Source organism: Dasypus novemcinctus, chromosome 4 (genome assembly GCF_030445035.2).
Source record: "Dasypus novemcinctus isolate mDasNov1 chromosome 4, mDasNov1.1.hap2, whole genome shotgun sequence".
In the NCBI taxonomy this organism is placed as follows: Eukaryota; Metazoa; Chordata; class Mammalia; order Cingulata; family Dasypodidae; genus Dasypus; species Dasypus novemcinctus.
The window spans coordinates 69,379,075-69,403,634 of record NC_080676.1 but is presented as its reverse complement, the minus strand read 5'-3'; the positions used below and the strand labels follow the sequence as shown (position 1 = coordinate 69,403,634).

The following is a 24,560-nucleotide window of genomic DNA, read 5'->3' as shown; positions in this document are numbered from 1 at the left end:
TTTCTAAACAATTTTAAGTAATGGGAGGAATGGCAAAGGAAAATATGAAGCAATATAACTAAATTAAAATGTTATTTACATGAAAATATGGCACAAACAAAAATAAAAGGCAAAAGAATTGGAAAACAACTGCAACAAACATGAGTAGAACAATAATAATACTTTATAACCAAAAATGTACTATTCCAGCTGTAACTGAAGAAAACACAGAGCCACTGAATGCAGAATATCATTATCTGAATTGGTTTTAGGTTTTTATGTTTATAGACTTTCAAATAAAATCTATAATTTCTTTCTGAAATATAAAGATTTCCTTCACAAATGTAAACAATTCACAGTACATATTAATCTCCTAATATTAAAAATGGAATAGCCTCAATGTAGTATATTACTTCATTGCTAATTCAATCATGCACTTATTTTAAAATAAAGGTTATACTAAACAAGATGACAAATGATTGCCTTTTTAACAGTATTTAACGTTATCAGTGGGAACTATCAAAGTGAAATGAATCATTCAAGCTAGCGATCTAAAGGCAAAACTACAAAACATTATACCTTAGATTTATAAAACAGTGATATTTCTAAGATGCATTTGATACTCAATATTTGTAACTCTTAAACTTAAAAGTAAATAATCTGACAAGAGAGAGTCTGCCATGTGATGAGAGGCTGAGAAGCAAGTCAAGGCACCTCAAGACTGTAGCAAGTTAGCTATAGAATGTTACAGACTTGGAACAGAAAGCAGAGCCATGTTGATGCTTTGATTCTGGACTTCTAGCCTTCTGCAACCTGAGTTACTTTCTAGTTTTGTTTGAAAAAAAATTTATAAGGACGTATTTATCTACTGATAAGACAACTATGAGTCAAGAGATGGACAAGGAAGAAAGCAACACAAAAACAAGACTTTTAAAACACGAAGACCAAAGCAACTAAGATGTCATACCATCAGAGGAACAACCAGTTAAAAGAGAAAAGAAAGCATATACAATACTGATATATGAAACAACCCTGAAGTCAAAGAAAAGAGAAATTTATCAAGATCAATATCCAGATTACCTTAAAGAAAGTATAACTCATATAATTGCTCCAGAACTAGTAAACTGAAAAAAAAGGATCAAACTCACACTTTTCTGAAAGTTAGTAAAAACAGGCTTGTGTCATACTATAGAAGAGCCAGCTGTCATGTTATGAGGACACTCAAACAGCCTTACACAGAGATCCATGGTAAAGAACTGAGCCTTCTGCCAACAGCCATATGAGAGAGCTGTTCTGGAAGGGGATCCTTCAATGCCAGTCAAACCTGCAGATGACTGCAGCCCTGGGCAACATTTTGATTGTAAACTCATAATAATCACCTAGCTAAGCTGCTTCTGAATTCCCAACCCACTGAAACTGTGAGATAATGAAGGTTATTATTTTAAAGCCCTAAGTTTTAGGGTAACTATTTACATATCAATAGATAACTAACACATCCATAAAATATACAGCATTTATTTTGTGTAGAATCTCATATATAATACTGACCTAATGAAGCCAGATGCCAAAAAATACATATAATTTAATTCCATTTATATAAAGTAAAAAGTAGGCAAAACTGATCTCTGAACTTAAAAATCAGGATGGTGGTTGCCCTTGTTGGGTTGGTGAGGTGAGGACAGTAACTAGAATGGGTCTTGAAGCAGACTTCAGGAGTGCTAATAATGCCTTTTTTTCCCCCTCGACTTGTGTGTTGGTTACAGGGATATGTTAATTTTTGAAAATTCATAGCGCTATATTAAAAACCAGAGAAAATAATCTGCAATTGAAGACAGCATTAGTGATGAATACCCAATACAAAGATTATCCTTGTTAGGAATTTTTAATTAGGATTGCTGGAACTCAACATAGCCTACCATGATGTTGTCAATGTGGGAAAATGTGGGAGGGATAGGGAGTGGGGCATATGGGAATCTCCTACATTTTTAATGTAACATTTATGCTACCTAAGTATCCTTAAAAATTAAAACAAAAAAGTATATTTAAAAAAGCCTACCATGTGTGCATATAAAGGACATAATACTTTCATATTGTTTTTCCAGTAATTTAACACTTTTAATTCCTGATATTAGACTGAGACTAAAACAAAAGATGAGAAGAAACCTAGTGTTTTAATCTACTTGAGAATATATGATAATAGATAACACAAGGGTAGCATTAAGTCCCTAAAATAAAATTAACCTCAAGAAACAACAAAAAAAATCTCAACCCATCTCATGGAAGTTTAGCCTGTATTTTTTGGTAGGTAGACTTCTATTTTTCAACCTGCAGTAAAACCAACGAACATATTTATTTTTCAAGAATAAGTTACATTCTTAATTTTAAAATTGCAGGAACAAAATATTTACTTTTCAGTGAATATTTAGAGGTCCATATAAGTTGTAGTTCATTTAAAGAATTTTTAAAAAGGGGAAAGAGTAGGAGAAAATGTTTTCTAAATTGACCCATAGAATTACAAAATACTGGAAATGGATGCAGTCTTTAAAAAATCACCTAGCTTAAAGAGCACAACATACGGAAATCTACAACACACATTTAGAGCTTAAGTAGCTACTCAACATATTTCACTGAGAAATATTTCTACTTGGGAAAGCTGCACTGTAGGAAGAAAGGACATGTGATTCTATTTGATACACAATCTAAGTATAAGCAGGCAGCTGTTGGGCCTGCTCTATCTACCCTTTGGCCCTGTCAATGACCTCCATCCTCAGCTGGACACTATCCGTGGGAGGGTGGTACAGTAGCATCACTCACAAGAAACCCTTCAGAGAAGGTCTATTTGTACTGAAAGAGACCAAGAGTCACTCTGTTGCAGCTGTTTAACTCTATGGGGTCTGAATGAAAATCAAGTTCTTTTAAAATTAGGGACAAGCAATTTTCACGTAAACAGAAGCAAAAGAACTATTCAATTAACCTTTGATATGAAAACCATGTAGTAAAAAATTGCCAAATTCCCCTAAAAACCTATGTTGTAAAGCAAAATATTTACAATTAGAATATAAGAACACAGCATTACCATGCCCTGAAACTTCAAAGGTCACTCAAGTAAGTTACAAAAAGTTAATAGGAAAAAAAGGGAGACAGATGTTAATTAAGAGAAAAAAGAATTGTAAGACATTTGTCTTTTTAATGTTAAAAATATATTCTTTTTTTCTTTTAGTCTTTCCTTCCTTCACTTATTCAAGGCACCTGTTATCCTGCCTTTGAGAAGCATCCATTGCTTACTCACAACTGCATACTAATTCCTTAGTACTAATCATGAAATTTAGGATGATTTCAAATTCCACATTTTATCTGGTCCTTATACAACACTGCAGTTATCATTGGTAAAGATGAGAATATTAAAGCCCAGAGTATGAGCCTTGTCCATGTATTATACAGCTGATAGCAGAGACAGGACGGAATCTATATCCCCTGACTCAGAAAAACACATTGACTCTAAATGATACCAAATCCAATGCTATTAGTTCAAGTATATTTATTGTAAGCATTACATTTTAGGTGGAATAAGACATATTTCGGTAAGAATCAGGGAAGAGAACAGTTATTTAAGCACCTTCTAAACTGTCCTATGCCTAGGGGTGACCAAAAATATATAATACACTATTATATTTTTATGAATATTATTAGCTCTTAAAGAGGTCAGATCTATATGCATTTGGAAAAACCCTTGGAGCACAATGTAAGAATGCTAAATTGGACAAAAAGGTCTACTATCTTCAGTGTCCAGAACAATGCTGGACTAATTTTACATGCATAACAATATTAAATAAATGAACTGAAGTTCCAAAAACTATGGCAGACAATAAGGGATGTGGGTCATCAAGAAGGTAAAAGCACTTAAGTTTCTGTTATGCCAGTGTTAAAGAGGAAAGAAGCCAGGACCAAGCCTGGGAATAGGATGTGGGTATACACAGACAAGGAAGAGCAAGGAAAGCCGGTGGATCACACCTGGAACAGATAAACAACATGGCACAGAGAATACTCAGGTTTTACAATACAATACCTGTGGAAAAATGAAAATTCAACATAATTATTGTATATAATCAAAAACAAAATGTTGATTTTTACATATAAACTTGCAGATTTAGGCACTAAATTCTGATTTCATGCTTCACAAGGAAGCTACATAAAAAATAAATAGTATTATTTCCCATATTTGTGTTATTGATTTTAAATTTTGGTATGAGTTTCTAAACTGTCTTGCCATCTGGCTACACAGAAAACTGAGTTACTGATAGAAAAATGAAGTTGAATTTTTGGAACTAAACCTTTCTACTGTCCAATCTTTCCAATCTGATGTCCCAGTATTACAATGTTTTCAAATTCCAAAATCTTATATACCTATTTTAGCACTAAAATTACTCTTCCACACAAATATGTATGTAGATGAGCATGGCTAACTATAAAGCAAACCCCCTTTTATTATTAAATATTTGCATTAAATATGTGTAACTAGAAAATTCTTATACAATTTGTGATTTACTTGATAAATTAGCTAAAGAGGTGATTAACAAACTGCTATTTCTGTTACACTAAAGTAGCCAGTCCTACATGCAGTGAATATTGAGGCTACTTTTTATTTGTCAAATGTTTACTTAAAAGATGAGCTATTTCAAACATGAATTCATTGTGCTTCTTGATTGAGTCATGAATATTCCCATAATCCCCAACTCATAAACCATCAGTCTCAGTGAATGAAGTTCCTTCTCTTTTTTCTTTTCTTCTTCTTCTTTTTTTTTTTATTCAGATAACTTGGCAAGCCCATTCATGGTTTGGGTCTCTTTATCTCCACATGAAATGATAATGCTACTCTCATTTTCTTTTTGAGTCTTCTGATACATGCTCTAAAAGTCTCAGATATAGACTAATCTGTAATTAGGTTTTGAATACACTCTGAACACCAAAAGGCCAAACCCGGGAGAAGGTTCACTTCAGTGGTTAATAACAGTTTAGAACAGGAACAAAGAACCACACATAAAGCACTATCACATGCACTGAGAAAACCTTTTACAGCTTTTTGATGTTTTAAAAAAAGGATGAAAAAACAAACTGCAAATTTACTAACATAGTGTACATTAAGCACACCACATACCCAAAGATCCAAATGTATCTTAACAGAACTATTATACTGCATAAGCACTTTGTACCAAGTTTTAGGACACCTTGTAGATGAGATTTTGTTATAAAAAGCTGTTCATTAAAGGACTGGAAATTAAAGGAATGCTTTTTGTTCTGAATATATGTTGTTCCTGTAAATGTTTGCTTTTCATTAAACAACTATCTATATATGCCATTTAGATAAAGTTCAGTATTTAAGGGAATCATCTAGAGCATGGGAAAACAAGGAAATGAAAAAAACAGATGAGCAAGAAACTAGATTCAAGATTCTCAAAACTACAGTCAGATACTAGGTTTAGCACGTTTTACAGTAAGTGGTATACCATTTACATTTGATAAAAGGAAAAACCAGAAATAGAGCCAGAGGTACATAGTTAAATCTAGCACTTATCTTCGGAGTCTCGTGCCTGTTCTTTTTGCCCCCTAGGAATAAGGCACGATTATTTTTATACAGAATCATTAATGAAGACAAATAAGATACTTCTGTTTGTTACAGAAAGAATGCATATGTTCTGGGAAAATATCTGAGACTGGAACAATATTTTCAAAGCTGGGGTTCCAGACTTCTAGGGCTCCTTGGGTTACTTTCATTGTTTCAAAAATCCAAATGGAAATCTTTGCTTTGGGCTAGGATTATATCTACTCTCTTAACAACTACTTATTTAGGCTTATTAGAAATAAAAGTATATTTATTGTAAGATAAAATCTTCTAAAACAAGGACTTTACTGAAATACACAATAATGAAAGGAGTGTTTGATGAAGAAAGGCTAGGAATCCTTGGATCTATACCTCTAATAATCAAAGGGGACAGTTATTTTATCTGATTTTGATAAGGCATGCCATTAAGGGATCAGACCTCAGGTTCCAGTCCTAGCTTTGCCATTTACCTTATGGCTGTGGACTCCAACAGTCCCAGTGTCTTAAGCTACAAAATGGGGGAATCTGTCCAGAAGAACTCAAAGCCCATATTACTTTAAAACTTAGGACTGAAGTGTACTATTCTAACTTATATTTGCATCTTTTAAAACTTGTTAAGTCTTTTTGTTCATTTGTTATATTTGTTATTAAGGTCCTAGTAAAAAATACAATCCCAAATTATAATATTATTCTTATGGGGCTTATAAATTCATTTTGGAAAGATCAGTTTTATGTTATTTCCAGGAATCAATGTGGGGAAGAGCAGAGACTGATTGTATGGATTATCCACTTACAAAAAAGTCTGTCACATAAAGTCACTTAGCCTTGTACAGTATCTGCTATGTAACAGATGCTCATGAATATTCATTCTTGTTGATGGATCTGACTTAACCTATACTTAAATGTTAAATATGACTTTTTAAAAAAAATGCTATTTACAGGTATCAGAACAATATAGCTTAGAAAGAAAGCTGCTGTAAGAAAGTCGGTGAGGTAAATTACTGTAACTTCTGTCTGTTGAATATATAAATAGCCCAATAGTGACTTATGGATATACTCAGATTTTTGATTTTGAATTCTTATTATGCCTGCTGAATATATAAACAGTCCAACAGTGACTTACAGATAAATTCAGATTTTTGTTTTTGTAAGCATTACTGCAAGCATTTCTTCCAGGTTCCTCCTGCTCGTTAATGTAATCAAAACCTCTTCAAATATTTTCCTGATATTCTGAAGCCTAATCCCTCAAAAACTTCAGTATAGATGAACATGGAGTAGTCTTATATTTAGACACTTATATTGGTTAGGACCTTCAACTTTCATAAGTGGATGGCAAATCTAATTTCAACTCAGCTAGCTATTAATGTTTATGGATTTTCCCTTAGCAACACAGAGTAGGATGCATCATTTCAGTACTTGTCAATGTCAGTGAGTGTAGAACCTTGAACTTCTATGCTACCTGATGCTTATTAACAGGCACAGCTGCAAGAAGAAATAATATTTATGGAATATTATATGGGGAGTACAGTTTTCTCTAGATATGACGTATTTCACTTATAGATGAGCCAACCTAATAGCTATGTATCTGAACTGCATCATTCTGATTCCCCAGGAACTGTTTATGCTATCAGACTACGATGAAAAAAATGATGATAAAGAGCCCCATGAAATTCATGATTATATTTACCATAGCCATTTAATTCACTATATTATGTACCTCAGCATCCTTTTCATGAGGACTGAGAGAAAGAAACTTCTCTAGATGCGTGTACCAGGGATACCTATGCTTTCCCTAAACAACTGCTGAGTTGTCCGATGGTCACCATGAATCACATAATCAAGTTTGCTTTTTATTTTGCAATAACCACTTTAGTCAGGACTAAATTTGCAGCTTATTTCTAGAACACCCTTGGGCATGGCATGTATTCTAAGGAAGTACCAATCTTACCACAAGCTTCATTTTATTTTTATTTACCTGGATTTTTCTTTTCCTTTCACCCAAATTCTTCGCTTCAGTATTTTTATCTTTTCGATAGGATATCTATCTTTGTAAGTGCCTCAAATCCTTTTTGGGATAAGAGAGGGAATTAATAAACAAACTAACAAGCTAGTCTGTAGAAGATATACCACTAGCCAGATGATTTACACAATTTGCCTTATTCTAAGTGTGGTCTTTTTATACTGGTAATGCTTTCTAGAGAAATCATAATTTTAAGAATATTTTGAGGGATATTTGTCACATTCAACCTTCTATGAATATTTTCTTCATGGGAGAAAAAACATTTTCCTCTCTGTTCAAATCTTGGGATATCCAATGATATAAACATTTACTTAAAATACTTATTTCCAGCAACATAGAAAAATGACTCTTTAAAATGTAAAAGTCAGATAGCGCCTACCATAAAATTATAATCTTCTATTGGTAATTATTATATTCTGTTCCCAGTGTATAAAATGTTCCATATTAATTTCATCTATCAATTCAAATGATGGAGAAAAACTTTAAGTTATTTTATATTCTAACTCATTTGACACATTGCTTTTTTTTAGGAAAAAAAAACACTACTTCTTAAAAGTGAATACATTCCTTTGCCCCATAGAAAAACCTAAATATCAATACATTTTAAAAAACATGATTTAGGCAACTGATTGAGGCTGAAAAAATCTTCTACCTAAATGATCAGTAAAATATTCAGTTTCAATCAATTAAAATATACTTTTAAAAAATTTTATCACCTTTTTCTTTTTCTCTTCTAATTTCTTATCCTTAAAAGTATATTTTCCTCTGAATTTTGTTAAGAGTAAAGCTGAAATATTTAAGAAAAGGAAAACCACCCAGGCAGCCCTTAAAGAGACAGGACATCATTTATCACCTGCAAAGACAGATTTATAAGAGAAGGGCCCCTTCTGTTCCTTTAAGACTGCAAAACAGATGGGAAGTGAATGGACAGTCAATGGGACAAGAAAACACATGGGAGGTACTGCTGTATATATGTTCCCAGCATAAGAAAGAGGTCAAGATTGTAACTGCATGACTGGGTCCTGGAAAGGCTCTTTCTTCAAGCTGTTACAAAGACAAACGTTGTTCCTCATCCTGCTGTCAAACTGTTATAAATATTGGTTTGTCAAAAGACCTTCAGAGATGAAGCTTAAAAAAGGAGGTGAACAGATAAATGAATCATGAGAATGATTCTTAAACAGTCTGCTCATTAATGAAATTCTTTAAAATAAAGGAAAATAAGATAACACTGAAGAATGTTAATTCGGACTAATGAATTAAACTACACTATTGTGATAATACGGAATAAAAAACCATTGGCTTTAAAGTTAAGTGAGATGGGAAAAAAATGAAATACAAGTTATGTCTCAAATATTGCATTAAGACAAAGTATTAGTCAGCTTATCACAAGAAGAACTAATGCACACTTCGTTTTTGTAAGGCTGATTTCACATATTCTCAGTTATTTCTCAAAACAACCTTGTAAGGAAGTATCATTAATGGTATTAGCTACATAAGCCAGAATAAGGCTCAGAGAAATAAAAATAACTTCAGAATTAATTTTATATATTCATTAAGCTGGAACATTTAAATTTTGTTTAAATTTACATTTAAATTTTGTCCATTTCTTTTTTTACTATGGAAAAAAGAAATAAATTCAAATATCAATGAGAATACATATATTTATAAACCTGTCTCTCATTTTTGAGGAATGAAACCATTACATATGCCTATAAGATATGAATTCATTGTTCTACATTCTAAATGATTAATTTCACTAGGAGAACAGACTGTAAAAATAAACAAATACTGAAATAATACAAAAAAGGAAGCCAAATTATATGAACTTGGTTATCTATGGTCATCCACAACCATCCCTCAAACCAAAAAAAATGGAATACCAAAATAATTTCTAAAAAGATACTATCACTAAAAGTATTTCTAGCCTCAGTTTTGCCATAAACATTTGCGTAACTGGCAAAATCACTTACCTAAGGAAACATCAAATTCCCTATTTGAACAATGGGGTAATAGTTACAAGCTTCATATGACTGTATAAGACAAACATGAACACAGTATGTTTCATAAACTGTGAAGCATTACACAAATGGGAGGGACAGAGATGAGAGTTTCAAGCAGGATTTGGATTCCAAAAAAAACAATACAGAGTTATATGGGAATACTTTCTACATCCTCTTGATGTTCAATACTCTTAGAGAAAGTGATTCCAGTAGATGTGAGAATAAAAGTTTGCAGAAAGCTAAGAAGTGAATGGAGGGTTAAAAGTGGAGGTAGCAGCTGGCAAACAATCAAGAGTTTTCCTGCGTAAAAGAGAATCAAGATCAAAAGCTAGACTGCACGGAAGGAGCAATCCAATAGTTTTAAGATGAGAATAAATGAGCATCTTTGAAGAAAGAAGGAAAGGAGACTGATAATGAAGGCAATGAGGACACATAGGAAGCACAGGGATTCTGAATACAGGTGAAGGATTAACTTTCAAAGGAGAGTAATTTTCGGTACATGTTATGCTCCAATATAGCTTCTGTAATACCTCAACTGTAACTGGTACCTGGTTTTATTTTTTCTACTTAAGATGTTACTTCTCTTTCTTAATGAACATTTAAAAAATAAGTTTATATGAAAAAAAGAAAGAAAAGTTAAACCACTCTGATAGATGAGAAACTAGAAATAGGAGCAATGACACTGAACTGAAAATACAGGGTATAAGAGAAGCCAACTTAAGAAGTCTTCATGAAAAATTCTAATAGCTGCATGAACAGACAAGTTATAGATGAATGCAAAGTATAAATTAATACAACCAATAAAAGATCACTGATAACATATTTATGAATAAATTCTGAGCCACCAATCAGGATTCAAGAAAAATGTTAGTCATTGTTAACTTCCTAAGGACACCTTCCAGTGTACAGTTATAGTCCCAAAGGGACCAAAAAACTGAAAATGTAAGGGATATTTCCAAAAAACATGACAGAAATTGTGTTCCTAGAACTACATTAAAAAATTTGTAGACTACAGTATTATAGTTCTGATCTCTTGTGTAGGGATGGGTTGGGTTTGTGTGTAGCTATTTTCAAAATTCTGCCTGTCTATATTTTTTTATTTTTCTACAACACTCATGTACTAGTTTTATTATAATAAAAATATCAGAAAAAACAAACTAAAATTCTGGTAGTGTATTTCACGATGACAGGGACAGATTTGTACATGACTCAAGAGTATGAAGTGGTAATAAAAGAAGAGACTATTAAGACCAATTCCTTTGCCCAGAAAAATCACAAACTTCTGTCTGCAACTCAAAATACTAAAACCAGGGAAGAAATGAAACAGCTGTTCTAAGAGAAATTAAAATGGAATATTTCTGTACACAATAGGTAACAAGCATAGAGAACTTATTATCTAAAAGGTCTGCACAAGCTTAAGAACGTTATTAGTTCAAGATTTCAGTCTGCTCACTTATGACCTATCTATGATGGGAAGTTACAGGAAATGAGAATAATTCAAAGTGAATTCTAACCACTGAGGGTGACACCATGATGAGCAATTATCACCATGTCCTGGTGTCACAACCAACAAGAATGTTACTCAGGGAACTACTCTCTCTCTTTAAAGATTGATCATGTCATGTATTAGCTTTATCATTTCCATAAATACGATAATAAAGATTATAAAAATGTTAAGGTAATGTGAAATATGATCACTTGGGACAGGAATAGTTTGGATATGTATAAAGTAAAAAGTTAAAATTCCCTTTGCTTCCTCTTAACCCACATCTCCAAATACACTGAGAACTTGACTTCACAGAGGTACTCAGAGGTACCAGTTTAATATACATCATTCTATCAATTCTTCAAGACTCTGCCCTCCTTCCTTTTTTAAAAAAAATTGATACATATCTAAGCAATGGTTGCTCAATTTTATTTATGTACTGCTTCATAGGCCAATGGATTGTTCTGTGATTAGACTTAGTTTCCAATGACTAGATTCTAATTTCTTCCAACTTTAGAAATAGAGAGAATACACAATAACAAAATCATTGAAAACAAAACACAGGTTAATTTCAGCTTTAAATATGTTATTTCATTCCGAATTCTTTCACTAAGGAAATGACAAGCATTCCTTTTTAGAAGAGGTAAAAACAATCTAATTTTTAGTTTCAAATGTATGCACTGGTCTTTTCATATTTAAGAAGTTTCATAACAGCATATAAATAGAACCTATTTTAACAGAATAAATAGCAAATTCCATAAAATACTGAAGATAACTTTTTATCTTTTTTCTTACTTTTAATCAGTAAGGACCAGAGCTTAAAGCAAAAAGAATATACTGGCTAGTAAAGCATTGAGTATCAGAAGTTTGTATAGGTGAGTTTGTATTGTCTTTAAATGAAAGAATCAGGCCATGAAAATGTGCTGGATTCTAAAGGCCCTAATTTGATCCCGGATCTTCTCATCAATAAACTGCAAAGCACACCACTCAAGCCTTGTCACATGGATTCTGCATGTAGATAACCACTTCTCGAGCAAAGATGGCTCTGCTTTAATATGTAAATTTCATCTATGAAGAATGTATTTCACAAAGGCAGAACTTAAAAATGCAACAGCTTTTACCTTGAAAAGATGTTTTAAAGTGCTCAAATACTGAAAACATAAAATAGAAAGACATTATCTTATTTATTCTGTAGGGAAGAAGAGAAACATCAATCTTCCATTTTTTAAAATAAACATTTCTAGTAATAACCATTCCAAAAAGCAATGAATGTCAAAGAAAATAAACATATTCCAGTAAATGTAGCAATTCCTAACAAGCCTGAAAAGTCATGTAAGTTTTTTGGTGAATTGGGTAGACTGCTGATTAGATCTTTGTTATCCTGTAAATAAATAAATTTTGACAAGGATGAAAGCTGGCTTACAAGATGGTGGGAAGTGAGTAGATCTAAGAGCGAATGTAGCAAATGCAAGTTCCTCCATACAAGATATGAGATGGCAGCTTTCTGGCATGGCAGAGTGGGAGAAAGGTTTCAGGATGAGATGAGTTGGCTCCCTCCCTTGCCCCCTGATTTAGTAAGTCAAGAGAAGGGGGCTAATGAACACTTTTATCGAAAGGTCATTAGCAAACATACACTGAACACAAACAATATATAATTCAAAGTCTGGTGAATTTATGAAAGAATCAAATCACTTCAGCATACTGGGTCAATCATAAGAGACGTGAAAATACTTATCTTCTTTAATTATTTTGGCTGAATTATAGTTGCCTATAGTGGGAAAACTTCAATCTGTTCAATTAAAATATCCTGGCAGTACGTGAGCAGGATTTTTAATTGCTGAAGGAGGGTAAACAAGCAGTTCGGAAGAATAATACTGCTTTAGGACTGAGGAACAATAATCTAGAAGATACCATAACATTTAAGTAAAAAGAGATAAAGGGAGAAGATTGCTTGGAAATGTGGTAAGGAAAGCGGTATTGTGATTTTATAATTGGTGGGTCGAGGAAATACAATCATGGCATTTAAGGCTCTACAAGGGTTATTAGGTCCTTATGGCTCATGCTTTCTCTCTAGGGCACCTCCCTTTGTTGTCTGTTGCTGTGCTTTCTTGTTTAATCTCCTCTGGACCTGGTTACCTAGAACTCTACAACTCAGTGCCATTCCCCCTTCCTCTAAGTTCACTTTCTTTGGTGAAGCCTACAAAATCAAAATGAACACACTGCTATAAATACAGGTGAAATAACAAACCAAATTTTAAACAGTCATACTATCAGATTCTACTAAAAGAAGACATGTCAATTTTATTCCAATTAATAAAATGCAAATGTTATCGCTATGAACAGGAAGAATTTTCTGTAGAGTACCAATGGGGGGCAGGAACATGGGTGAATGGTGGTGGTACGTGGCAAGAATCTTCTGTGGGACCTTTTCAAAATATGTATCAGAATTTGCATCTCTGCGAAAATAGTTTATATAACTTCCCCTTTATGCAATTTTAAATTCCAAATTCTGAGTATAAGAATCTTTTAATGATAATTTTCGGTCTCACACTACTTCAGAGATGCCATTTTCATTTATAACAATCCTTGAGGGTAGGTAAGTAATGGAAAAGTTTAAGGAATGTGGGGCTATCAATGGAACTTAAATTCAAGAGTATCTTGACATTTTCTTTTCCAAAAGCAGAAGAATAAAATAATTTTGGCTAACCAAGGGTTTCAGGTATCTATGTATCTACTTTTTGTTATTTAAGTATTAATGTGGCACGAAGACATTCTCACACTACCCTATAAACTAGAATTATGTCTGAGTCAATCAAAGCATCTTTTTAGAGTTAAGTAACTATGTACATTTCTCTTCCAATGTTAGCTTTTAAAATGGCTGTATCTGATCATTTTACCATTGCTCCTCTTTTTATCACCATAATTTCAAAAATTCACTAATATATTTGTTTCCTAATTAGATAATATTAATTATGAACAAATGAAGTTTTTGTTAAAAAAATGATGTTACTGAACATCTGCTAGCTCAGAGAAAATAATGAAACTTTCATCTATAGTCTATAGTTTTAGAGTTAACATTGACTCTTATGCAGACTATAAGACTAAAATACAAAGCTTGTTTGTATCTCTGCTTCTTTCTATTTAATCATGAGAAAGCACAGGATGGAGGATAAGAAGAGACTGGGAAAATGAAGAAACACAAAGACAAGCTCCAACAGCATTGTAGACTCCCAGGAGAAACAAATTTCAAGTTTCAAGAAACAATTACTTGCTGTCTGGGAGATGCTCAGGCATCAAACAATAAAGAACAGTCAACAGAGGCAAGAGGCCGAGCATGCTGCTGTGATTTCTATTCTCTAATCCCTCCAAGCTCAGGCACAAAGGCCAGCTGTTGCCACCTCGTGTAGGGAGTTGGCAGAGCAAATTAACTACGGGAGAAAAAAGCTGAGTATATTAGAAACTTCTAATTTACCAGCCTCTTTAAACTATGCTGTTCTGAACATTAAAGGACATCAAACTATAATATGAGAATAGGCGTGTACTCGTAAATGAGATGTAGATATGAAGTATTCAGATTTAACTGAAGTGTGTGTATCTTCTGCTTACACAAAGTATATTTTTTGTATTAGAATAGATTTTTTTTTTGCCTACGAACACATATCAAGAAGTATGAAGAAATTATTGAAGCTTATTCTAAAACCTTTAAATATTTCTACTCTAGCTCAATAAAAAGCCTCAAATTAGAATATCAGCCATTAGGTTCAAATGGCAATTCTCAATCTGTTAGAGCTGGACCTTAGCATCCTAAGTATTAACAAAATCATTTTGAAGCATTTGTATCTGAATTTTGGACAACCTAAGATACTATTTAACTATGGTGAAATGTGACAGTATATCTGGAGACAGGTTTACAAGCCATATAAAGAAAATTAACTTCCTTCAACTATATAGTGGCTTCATATACACTTTAGTATTCCTTTACTCAGATATTTCAACTTGATCGAAGTTTTCACACAGTTTGAAAGTTTATGGAGTCCTGAGCTTTTTATATTCTAGGAAGTCTACAGAATGACAATAATCATCATCAACATCAGTAATATGAACTATTAATGTATGCCTTTCTGATCTACCTTGTGAAAAGCACTGTTAACTATGAAAGCTTTCAAACATAAAGGGCCATTTTATATAATTATAATGTATATTCCAAAGGCTTCATTTTTTTCCCTGAAATTAGTTCATCACAGTATTTAAAAGACCTGGGTTCAAATTTTGTCTTTACCAGTTACTACTTATGTATTTTAAACCTCTATTTCTTCATCTATAAAGTGAGAAAAATAACTGCTTATATCAAAAGATTGTGAGGAGAATCAAATGAGAATGCATTTAAAGCACTTAACCCACTATGTGCCACAGAGAAAGAATTTAAATATTAATTCACATACATAAACAGCTCAAGTCTTGACACAAGAATGAAAAGAAATGTGGAGAAGACTCCTTAGAGTTTAGAAAGAGATAGCTGAATGATTGGCAATGCCCCTTTAATTCCTGGATATCAATGATTCTCTGTTTATGCACATAGAGAATAAAAAATATAACTTGACTTTCATGAAGACGAGTAAAAAAAAGAAACTCAAGCAATTTATATAAAGGTCCAAAACACTTAGCAATAACCTAGATTGATACAGTATTCATAAAGGAAATAATAAAAGAATTCCACCTAAATAGATAAAATTAAGTATAGCAACACCAGCGACAACTGTTATCAGTGCTTAGATACTCAGTTTTAGAAGTGGGGTGGAGTGGGCTAACCAATTCTAACAATTATCTGTGAGGTATTAGCACTGTTGCATTTTTAATGCCAATCATATAACAGAAAGAATACATTTGAATTGAGTCATAATATACCAATCTTGAGTATTCCAAAGAAAGTATTTAAAAATTACACTCTACTTCAGTACAGAGATTGGCTACATAACTAAAAATTATGCTGGGGGTCCCAATAGATTTTACCTAAGTTAATAGTATATCTATTTATAAAAATCCTTTGAAATTAAATCTTTTAGAAAAAAAAAATCATGAAGCTCAAAATCGGACATATTTAAACTCTGACCAGTTCTAACAGTGGGTAGATAATGCAAATAAGGAATTGAGCTAGGTATCTTATTAAATTGTCCATGAGAAAATCAGTCTTTCAACATCTTCAGGGATAATGTTTTCAAAAGTCTCGTTTTCTGTGAAGTATTTTCACATGACTCTGATCCTTTATCCTTTTTCAGTTATAAAAACAAAATTAAACATTTTTCTTTTTTTATCCTTTTTATGTGAACATAATCTCAAATTTACAGAAAAGTTGCAAGAACACTTTTTTAAACCTGAATCATTTACTGACTTTATGTCTCATCAGAAAATTACATTGATACATTACTACCATGTAACTCTAGGGCCCCATTCAAGTTTTGCCACTGTCCTCAATCTCTAGAACACAGTGGTGAAATGATTTAAAATCAGGCAAATTTAAAATCGGCCAAAAAACAAAACGAAACAAAACACACTGCATTAAAATTTTACCAAACTCTGCAAAACTCTATGCTACATTATTTTAAAATTGTAGTAAAAAACTTCAACTGTCTCCTCTTTCCAAATTCCATTAACTAACATATGTTCCTACTAAATATGCTATGCAAGAAACTTTGATCTGTATAATTACAGTAGCAACTATTAAGAGTCTTCTGATTAAAAGCGTCCGTGACTATACTCCCAAGTGTTAGACTTAAACAGTAAGGAAGAGGCACTCTCAAGATTCTCTTTTTCAGCTCATGGACAAAGTCATGGCTCATCTCCTTCAGTGTGACTGGTGAAGCTGAGCCACTGGTAAAACATTTGCTTCCAAGGAAATTATTTGGTACATCAATACTACTGTAATTTTATATGTACAAATGTAGTAAATCATTCCAAAGGTTACGTCATTACTTTCTGAAGAAAACCACCATAAGAACATAAGACTGGCTTGACATTATACATATCCGAGTTAGCAACAGACTTAAAAAAAAAATTTTTAACTGGAAGTTGTATCAGGCAGAAGCTATTATAAAACATGAGAAAAGATGCTTAATGCTCTTTAATCATTTAAAAAATGCCTATGCTGAAAGAATTCATTGAAGTATTTCACTGTCCGATTACTATGTTCTGAGGGATATAAAATTAGTATATTTGTATATATCATGACAATAAAATGCCTCTTCCTATAACAGTATTAAATTAGCACATAATTATGAACCAGGGACTTCAAGATATGTTTACTGAACTAATTTCCGTAACAGTTCTGTGAAATAACTATTGTAGTAATCCTTTTATAGACAAAGAAGCTAAGGCTCTGGGAGGTACCTGGCCTAAGACAAAACAGCTAGTTAACGGCAATTAAGATATAAATACAGATTTTTTATAAATTAAGTATACTGGTAAAGTGATATGAAAATCCAAAAGAAAAGACAACAAAACAAGGAGAAAAGGGTTAAAATGGCATCTTTCAATAAAAGAATATTTACAGAAAGAAAGAAAAAAAAAAAAAAAAGGAAAAGAAATGAAGAGCCCAAATATCTAGAAGGGAAAGAATGAGATGGCATAGCATGATGTGTAGGTACCAGTTATAAAATATGAAAACCCTGCCTGATTCCTTTTGGACATTTTAGTGAATACATTATAATGCTAAAAATTCAGCTTAGAAACTGTTTTCAGATCTGAGGAATTGTTTTCCATGCAGCATCTGCTTTATTTTAGATATTAGAAAACTTGTAAGATAGTAAGTTTAAATTAAAGTTTTGTAAAACTAAATACAATGTTTTATTTATTTTAAAAGACCACTTGATATTATAGAATCAGCTGGAAACCAAGTAAATATACTTGATTCATGAAGCTGAAATAAAAGAAATTCATAATAGGGTAGGTTGTCATTAATGAAACGGAAGCATCAATTACCAGTATGTTTCTTTAATAATCTAAACCTTTCACTAATTTCTCTGGGTTCTGAAAGATCTAAGTATTAATAAATCTTAACATGCAATAGAAATATTTTCAAAAAGTTAGGAAACTAACAGCACTGAGAAAAAAACCAAATACCCTAATCCTACTCAGGCCAAATCTTCAAACAATGGGGCAAAGTGATGAGTAGGGCTAAGCTAGGTAGGTGCCTGTACTGGGCGTGGGGGAAGGGTGGGGGAAAATAAGGGGAGGGAAAAAGCACAATGGCCTAAAGTAGGTGTTGAAGTCTGGCCAGTGTTAAGAGATTATTTATATGGCCCAATAATGAGAAGAGCATCTGGTGCAGGGTGTCAGAGCAAAAATGGAATGAAGAGGGTGTCTCCACAAAACGGTAGTCTGGATTCAGGTGAGAAGGGAATCTGTGTGTGCGTGTGTATGTGTGTGTAAGCGGTGGGGTGGGATGGAAAAGATGGATGGGAGAAGATGGTGGCTGGTATTAGGTGTCACATTCTAAGCTCAGTACAAAGGGCATGCCTGAGGAAGGGCAATATGGTGTTCATGTGTTCGCAGGGGTGACTGGCACCTGGACATCAGAATTATGCTCAGTTAAAAGGTTATCTCTGAAGAAAGGCAACCTGGTCTGGGTGTCAAAGTCTAGGTCAGGGTGACTGATAGGTTGTCAATGTAAGGTGAGGCACAGTGATTACAATAATAGAGCCTGGGCTGGCTAAGAAGGAAATCTGAGTAACTGTGAGCAGACAGGAGAGATTGGTTATACACAGGGGAACTTTCCGTATCTTTCATTTAATGAATTTTTTTGCCCAGTCCACCCAATTATTAACACCCTACATAAGAGAGCATTCTCATATTTGTCCTGTTAAACATAGTCCATCTTCCACCACTGGATTCCCTATGTTAAACAGTCCCATGTTTTCTACAATCCACTCAAAGTGTACATTCAGTGGCTCTCATTTTCATTACAGAGTTGTGCTGTAATAATCCCAATTTTAGAATGTCTTCATTACTCCAAAAGAAAAAATCCTATATCTGCTTATACTCTCTATAGTTGTCTTTTAGAATTGATGTGTCTTCTTTGCTATTCCTGCAAAACTACAATGTTACTGTTACTATCATCCTTATGTTATATTAATTGTAATTTTCCCCTGTATCACCATATTCTTAATACTTTTGTAAAATTACATTCTTACACTTATACTATTAACCACAATCTTCATCCACCACCAAAAGCACTGGTATGCAAACCCTAGATTATTCTCTAGTTTCTTTTCAAGTGACATTTATGTCCAGACTACCCCTTTAAGACATAATGTCATTTATTAGTTAGCAGTTACTTGTCACTATAATGTGTCACCACCAACTCTATTTATTTCATACTTTTACAGAAAATCATATTTTAAAAATTCTACATACATTGAGCATCAGATCCCATTCTCAGCCCACATTCTATTTCCTAGGAACCTATACTCTGGAGTTTACTTCCATAAAGTTACTCACTGTATTTAATTCACAATATTTGTCTATTGTGTCTGGCTTATTTTACTCAACGTAATATCCCCAAGGTTCATCCATGTTGTCATATGCATGCTGATTTCATTTCTTCTTACAACTGAGCAGTATTCCATTGTATGTACATACCACATTCTGTTTAGCTATCATCAGCTGAATGGCTGGTTCCATATTTAAACAACTGTGAATAATACTGCTATGAACATCTGTGTGCAAACATCACATTCATGTCCTTGCTTTCAGTTCTTCTAAAACTAGTAATGGAATTACTGTATTGCATGGCAGTTCTATATTTAATTTCTTGAGTTACTGCCAAATTATCTTCCCCAAAGGCTGTACCATTCTACAGTCCCACCTATAAGGAAGAATTGTTTCCTTTTTCTCTACATCCTCACCAGCACTTGCAGTTTTCTTTTTTTTGATGATGGCCATTCCATAAGGTACAGAATGGTATCTCATTGTATCCATAAGGTACAGAATGGTATCTCATTGTAGTTTTGATCTACATTTTCCTAATAGTGATGTTGAACATTTTTTCATGTACTTTTTGGCCATTTGTATTTCCTCTTTAGAGAAATGTCTATTCAAGTCTTTTGCCAATTTTTAAATTGGGTTGCTTGTCTTTTTATAGTTGAGTCATATGAGCTTTTTATACAACATAAGATATCAAACCCTTGTTAGATGTGTGGTTTCTGAGTATTTTCTCCCATTAAGCAGGCTACCTTTTTACTTTCTTGATAAAGCCTTTTGAAACAAAAGTGTTTAATTTTGAGGTAGTCCCATTTATCTATTTTTTCTTTCATTGCCTGTGCTTTGAATGTAATGTTTAAGAAACTATTGACTACCACAACATGTTTCCCTACATTTTCTTGTACAAGTTTTATGGTTGTAGCTTTTATATTTAGGTCCTGGATCCATTTTGCATTAATTTTTTTATAAGGTCTGAGACAGGGTCCCCTTTATGTCTTCTGGATATGGATATCCAGTTATTTCTGCACCATTTGTTGAATAGACTGTTTTGGCCCAGCTGGGTGGGCTTGACAGCCTTTTCAAAAATTCCTTGACCACAGATGTGAGGGTCTATTTCTAAGTTTTCAATTCAGTTCCATTGGTCAATATGTCTATCTTTATGCCAGTACCATGCTGTTTTTACTTCGGTATCTAAGTCATATGACATACAGTCAGACAGTCCTCCAACTTTGTTCTTTTTAAAGACATTTTTGGCTATCCAAATAAATTTTTAATTGGCTTTTCCATTTCTGCAAAAAAGGCTGTTGGGAATTTTATTGGGATTGCATTTAATCTGTAAATGAGTCTGGGTAGAAATGATATCTTAACTATATTTAGTCTTCCAATCCATGAACACAGAATATCCTTACATTTATTTAGGTCTTCTTTGGTTTCTTTCAGCAATGCTTTGTGGTTTTCTGAATACAGGTCCTTTATGTCCTTGGTTACGTTTATTCCTAAATATTTGGTTCTATTAGTCACTATTATAAATGGAATTTTTTTTCCTGACTTCCTATCAGACCTTCTAGCCAATACTGAGTAACAGTGGTGACAGTAGGTACCCTTGTCTTGTTCCCAATGTCAGTGGCAAAGATTTCAGTTTTTCACTGTTGAGTACAATGCTAGCTGTGGATTTTTCATAGATGTACCTTATCATGTTGAGAAAGCTTCCTTCTATTCCTAACTTTTGGACTGTTTTTATCAAGAAAGGATGCTTGAGGATTATGCGATTTTCTTGTTCAATTTATTAATGTGGCTTACTACGCTAACTGATTTTCTAGTATTGAATCAGACTTGCATACCTGTGATAAAATGCACTTGATTATGCTATATAATTCTTTTAATGTGCTTTTGGATTCAGTTTGCCAGCATTTTGTTGAGGATTTTTGCATCTATATTCATTAGAGAAATTGGTCTGTAATTTTCTTTTTTCATAGTTCCTTTAACCTGTTTTTGCTATAAGGTGAGGTTGGCTTCATAGAATGAGTCTGGTAGCATTCCTTCCAGTTCAATTTCTCGCAAAAGCTTGAGCAAGATTAGTATTAGGCCACCTTTGAATAACTGCTAGAATTTACCTTGAAGCTATCTGGTCTTGGGCTTTTCATCTTTGGCAGGTTTTTGATGACTGTTTCAATCATTTTGCTTATGCTTGGTTTGTTGAAGTCTTCTATTTCTTCTAGGGTCAGTAGGTTGTGTTTCTAGGAATTTGCCCCTTTCATCTACATTGTTTAGCTTGTTGACATATAGTTGCTCATAGTATCCTTTTATGATCTCTCTTATTTCTGCAGGGTCATGGTAACGTTCCTTCTCTCATTTCTGATTGTAATTATTTGTCTCTATTTTTTTTCCTTTGCTAGTTTAGCTAAGGATTTGTTGACTCTGTTGATCTTGAAGAAACAACTTTTGGTTTTGGTGATTCTCTACGGTTCTTTGTTCTCAGTTTCACTTATTTCTACTCTGATCTTTATTTCTCTCCTTCCGTATGGTTTGTGATTAGTTTGCTGTTCTTTTTCTAGTTCTTTCAGGTGTACAGTTAGATCTTTGATTTTATCTCTTTTTAATGCAAGCACTGAGCTATAAATTTCCCTCTCTGCATTGCCTTTATCCCATAGGTTTTGATATGCTGTGTTGTTTTCATTAGTCTCAAGATATTAGATTTCTCTTGAAATTTCTTCACCATACTGATTACTTAAGTGTGATGTTTAATTCCATATATTTGAGAATTTTCCTTTTTTCCATTATTGAATTTTAGCTTTATTCCCTTATGATCAGAGAAAGTGCTTTGTATAATTACAATCTTTTACAATGTACTGAGACCTGTCCTGTACCCAACATATGGTTTATCCTGGAGAAAGATTAATGACCTCTTGAAAAGAATATATATCCTGCTCTTTTAGGGTGTAATGCCCTGTAATTATGTTAGGCCTAGTTCATTTATCATATCATTCAAGCTCTGTTTCCTAATTTATGCTCTGCCCAGATGTTCTATCCAATGCTGAGAGTGGGGCATTGAAGTCTCCAACTATTATTGTAGAGACATCTATGTCTCCCTTCAGTTTTGCCAGTATGTACCTCATTTATCTTTGGACACCCAGGTTAGGTGTATAAATATTACAGTTATTTCTTTTTGGTGAATTGCCCCTTTAATGAATATATAACTACTTTCTTCATCTCTTATAACAGTTTTATATTTAAAATCTATTTTGTCTGATATCAAGTATCGCTACTCCAGATCTTTTCTGATTACTATTTGCATGGAATATCGTTTTCCAACCTTTCACTTTCAACATGGTTGTGTCCTTACATCTGAGGTACTTTAACTGGGGAATTCAATCCATTAATATTCAATGTTATTACTGTAAAAGCATTACTTACTTTGCCCATTTTATTCTTTGGTTTTCCATTGTCATATCTTACTATTGTGTTTTTACCTTTAAGTTACCCTTCCTAATAATCTTCATTTCTTCACTCTTCTCCAAGTATCCTGCCCTTGTTCTTTACTTTCAGGCTGTAGCACTTCCTTTAGTATCGCTTGTAAATTTGATCTTTTGTTAACATACTCTCTTTTTGTTTGTCTCTGAGGTCTTTAAACCAACCCTCATTTCTGAAGGAGTTTTGCAAGACAAACAATTCTTGACTAGCAGTTTTTCTTTCAGTAACTTAAATACATCATATCACTTTCTTCTTACCTCCATGGTTTCTGAGAGATCAGCAATTAGTCTTACTGAAGATCCATTTTATGTGATGCATTTTCTCTTGCTGCTTTCTGAATCTGGTATTTGTCATTTTGAATAGCAAGCGGCTTGGAGATCTATTCAAATTTATTCTGTTTGGGGTGCACTGTCTTTCTTGGATATTGAAAATTATGTCTTTCATAAAGGTTGGGAAGTTTTTGATCATTATTTCCTCAAATATTCTTTCTGCCCCTTTTCAGTTCTCTTCCCCTCTGGGACACCAATAACATGTATGTTTGTGTTTCTCATTGTCATTCAATTCCTTGAGATTGTTTATTTTTTTCCATTCCTTTCTTTTTCTGTTCTCCTGTCTTTTCAAGTTCAGCTGTTCTGTCCTCCATCAATTCAAATCTGCTGTTACATGCATGTAATATATTTTTAATCTCATCCATTTTATCTTTCATTCCCATACCTTTGTTACTTTCCTTTGAAGGCTTTCAATTTGTTCTTTATGTTCACCTAGTGTCTTAATATCCTTTATCTCTGTAGTCACATTTTCTTTCAAATTCCTAAATTAATTTCATTGATTATAATTGATTAGTTGTCTTTTTTCACCCCAAAGATATACTTTATTTCTCCTCATCCCCTCGGAGTTGCACATGTTGCATCTGTTTGTTGTGTGCTTGTCTTCCTTTTTTTTAGGAGGTATCGGGAACCAAACGCAGGGAGCAAAGTGCCTAATTGCTTGAATTACCTTTGCTCCCTGCTTTGTTGCATCTCTCATTATGTTTTCCTCATGTCTCTTGTTGCATCATTTTGTTGCATCAGCTTGCCATGCCAGCCCGTCGAGTCAACTTGCTTTATTGCTTGTCTTCTTTAGGTGGCACCAGGAACAGAACTTGGGACCTCCTGTGTACTAGGTGGGAGCTCAATTGCTCGAGCCACATCCGCTTCCAGATTAGCTATCTTAAATACTGCTTCTTGTCAGGATTTTTGGTGTGTTCCTTTGGCCCGTATCTTCCTCTTTCTTAGCATGGCTTGCAATTTTTTGCTGATGTCTAGGTATCTGAATATATTGGTGAATTTATTCTTATGTTTATTTCGTCTCTTGCCTAGTGGTTTTGTTTTATGGCTATTCTTTGATTTTTGGTTCAACTTATTCAAGTCTTTAAAATTTCCCAGCTTAAGTTATCAAAAGAGGGCCAGGGACTCACTATTGGGGTGCAGATCTGCTCCCAGGAGTTTTAGACAAGAGAAAACTAAAAGATTTTTCTCCTTGCAGTTTCCC

The 24,560-nt window shown here is 33.4% G+C and overlaps 1 protein-coding gene across 4 annotated transcripts in view; it reads right to left on the bottom strand.

Annotated features, from left to right (window-relative positions):
- The window catches only part of OPA1 (OPA1 mitochondrial dynamin like GTPase), a 101,109-nt gene that overhangs the window by 6,173 nt on the left and 70,376 nt on the right, over positions 1-24,560 (bottom strand). The window lies entirely within an intron of this gene.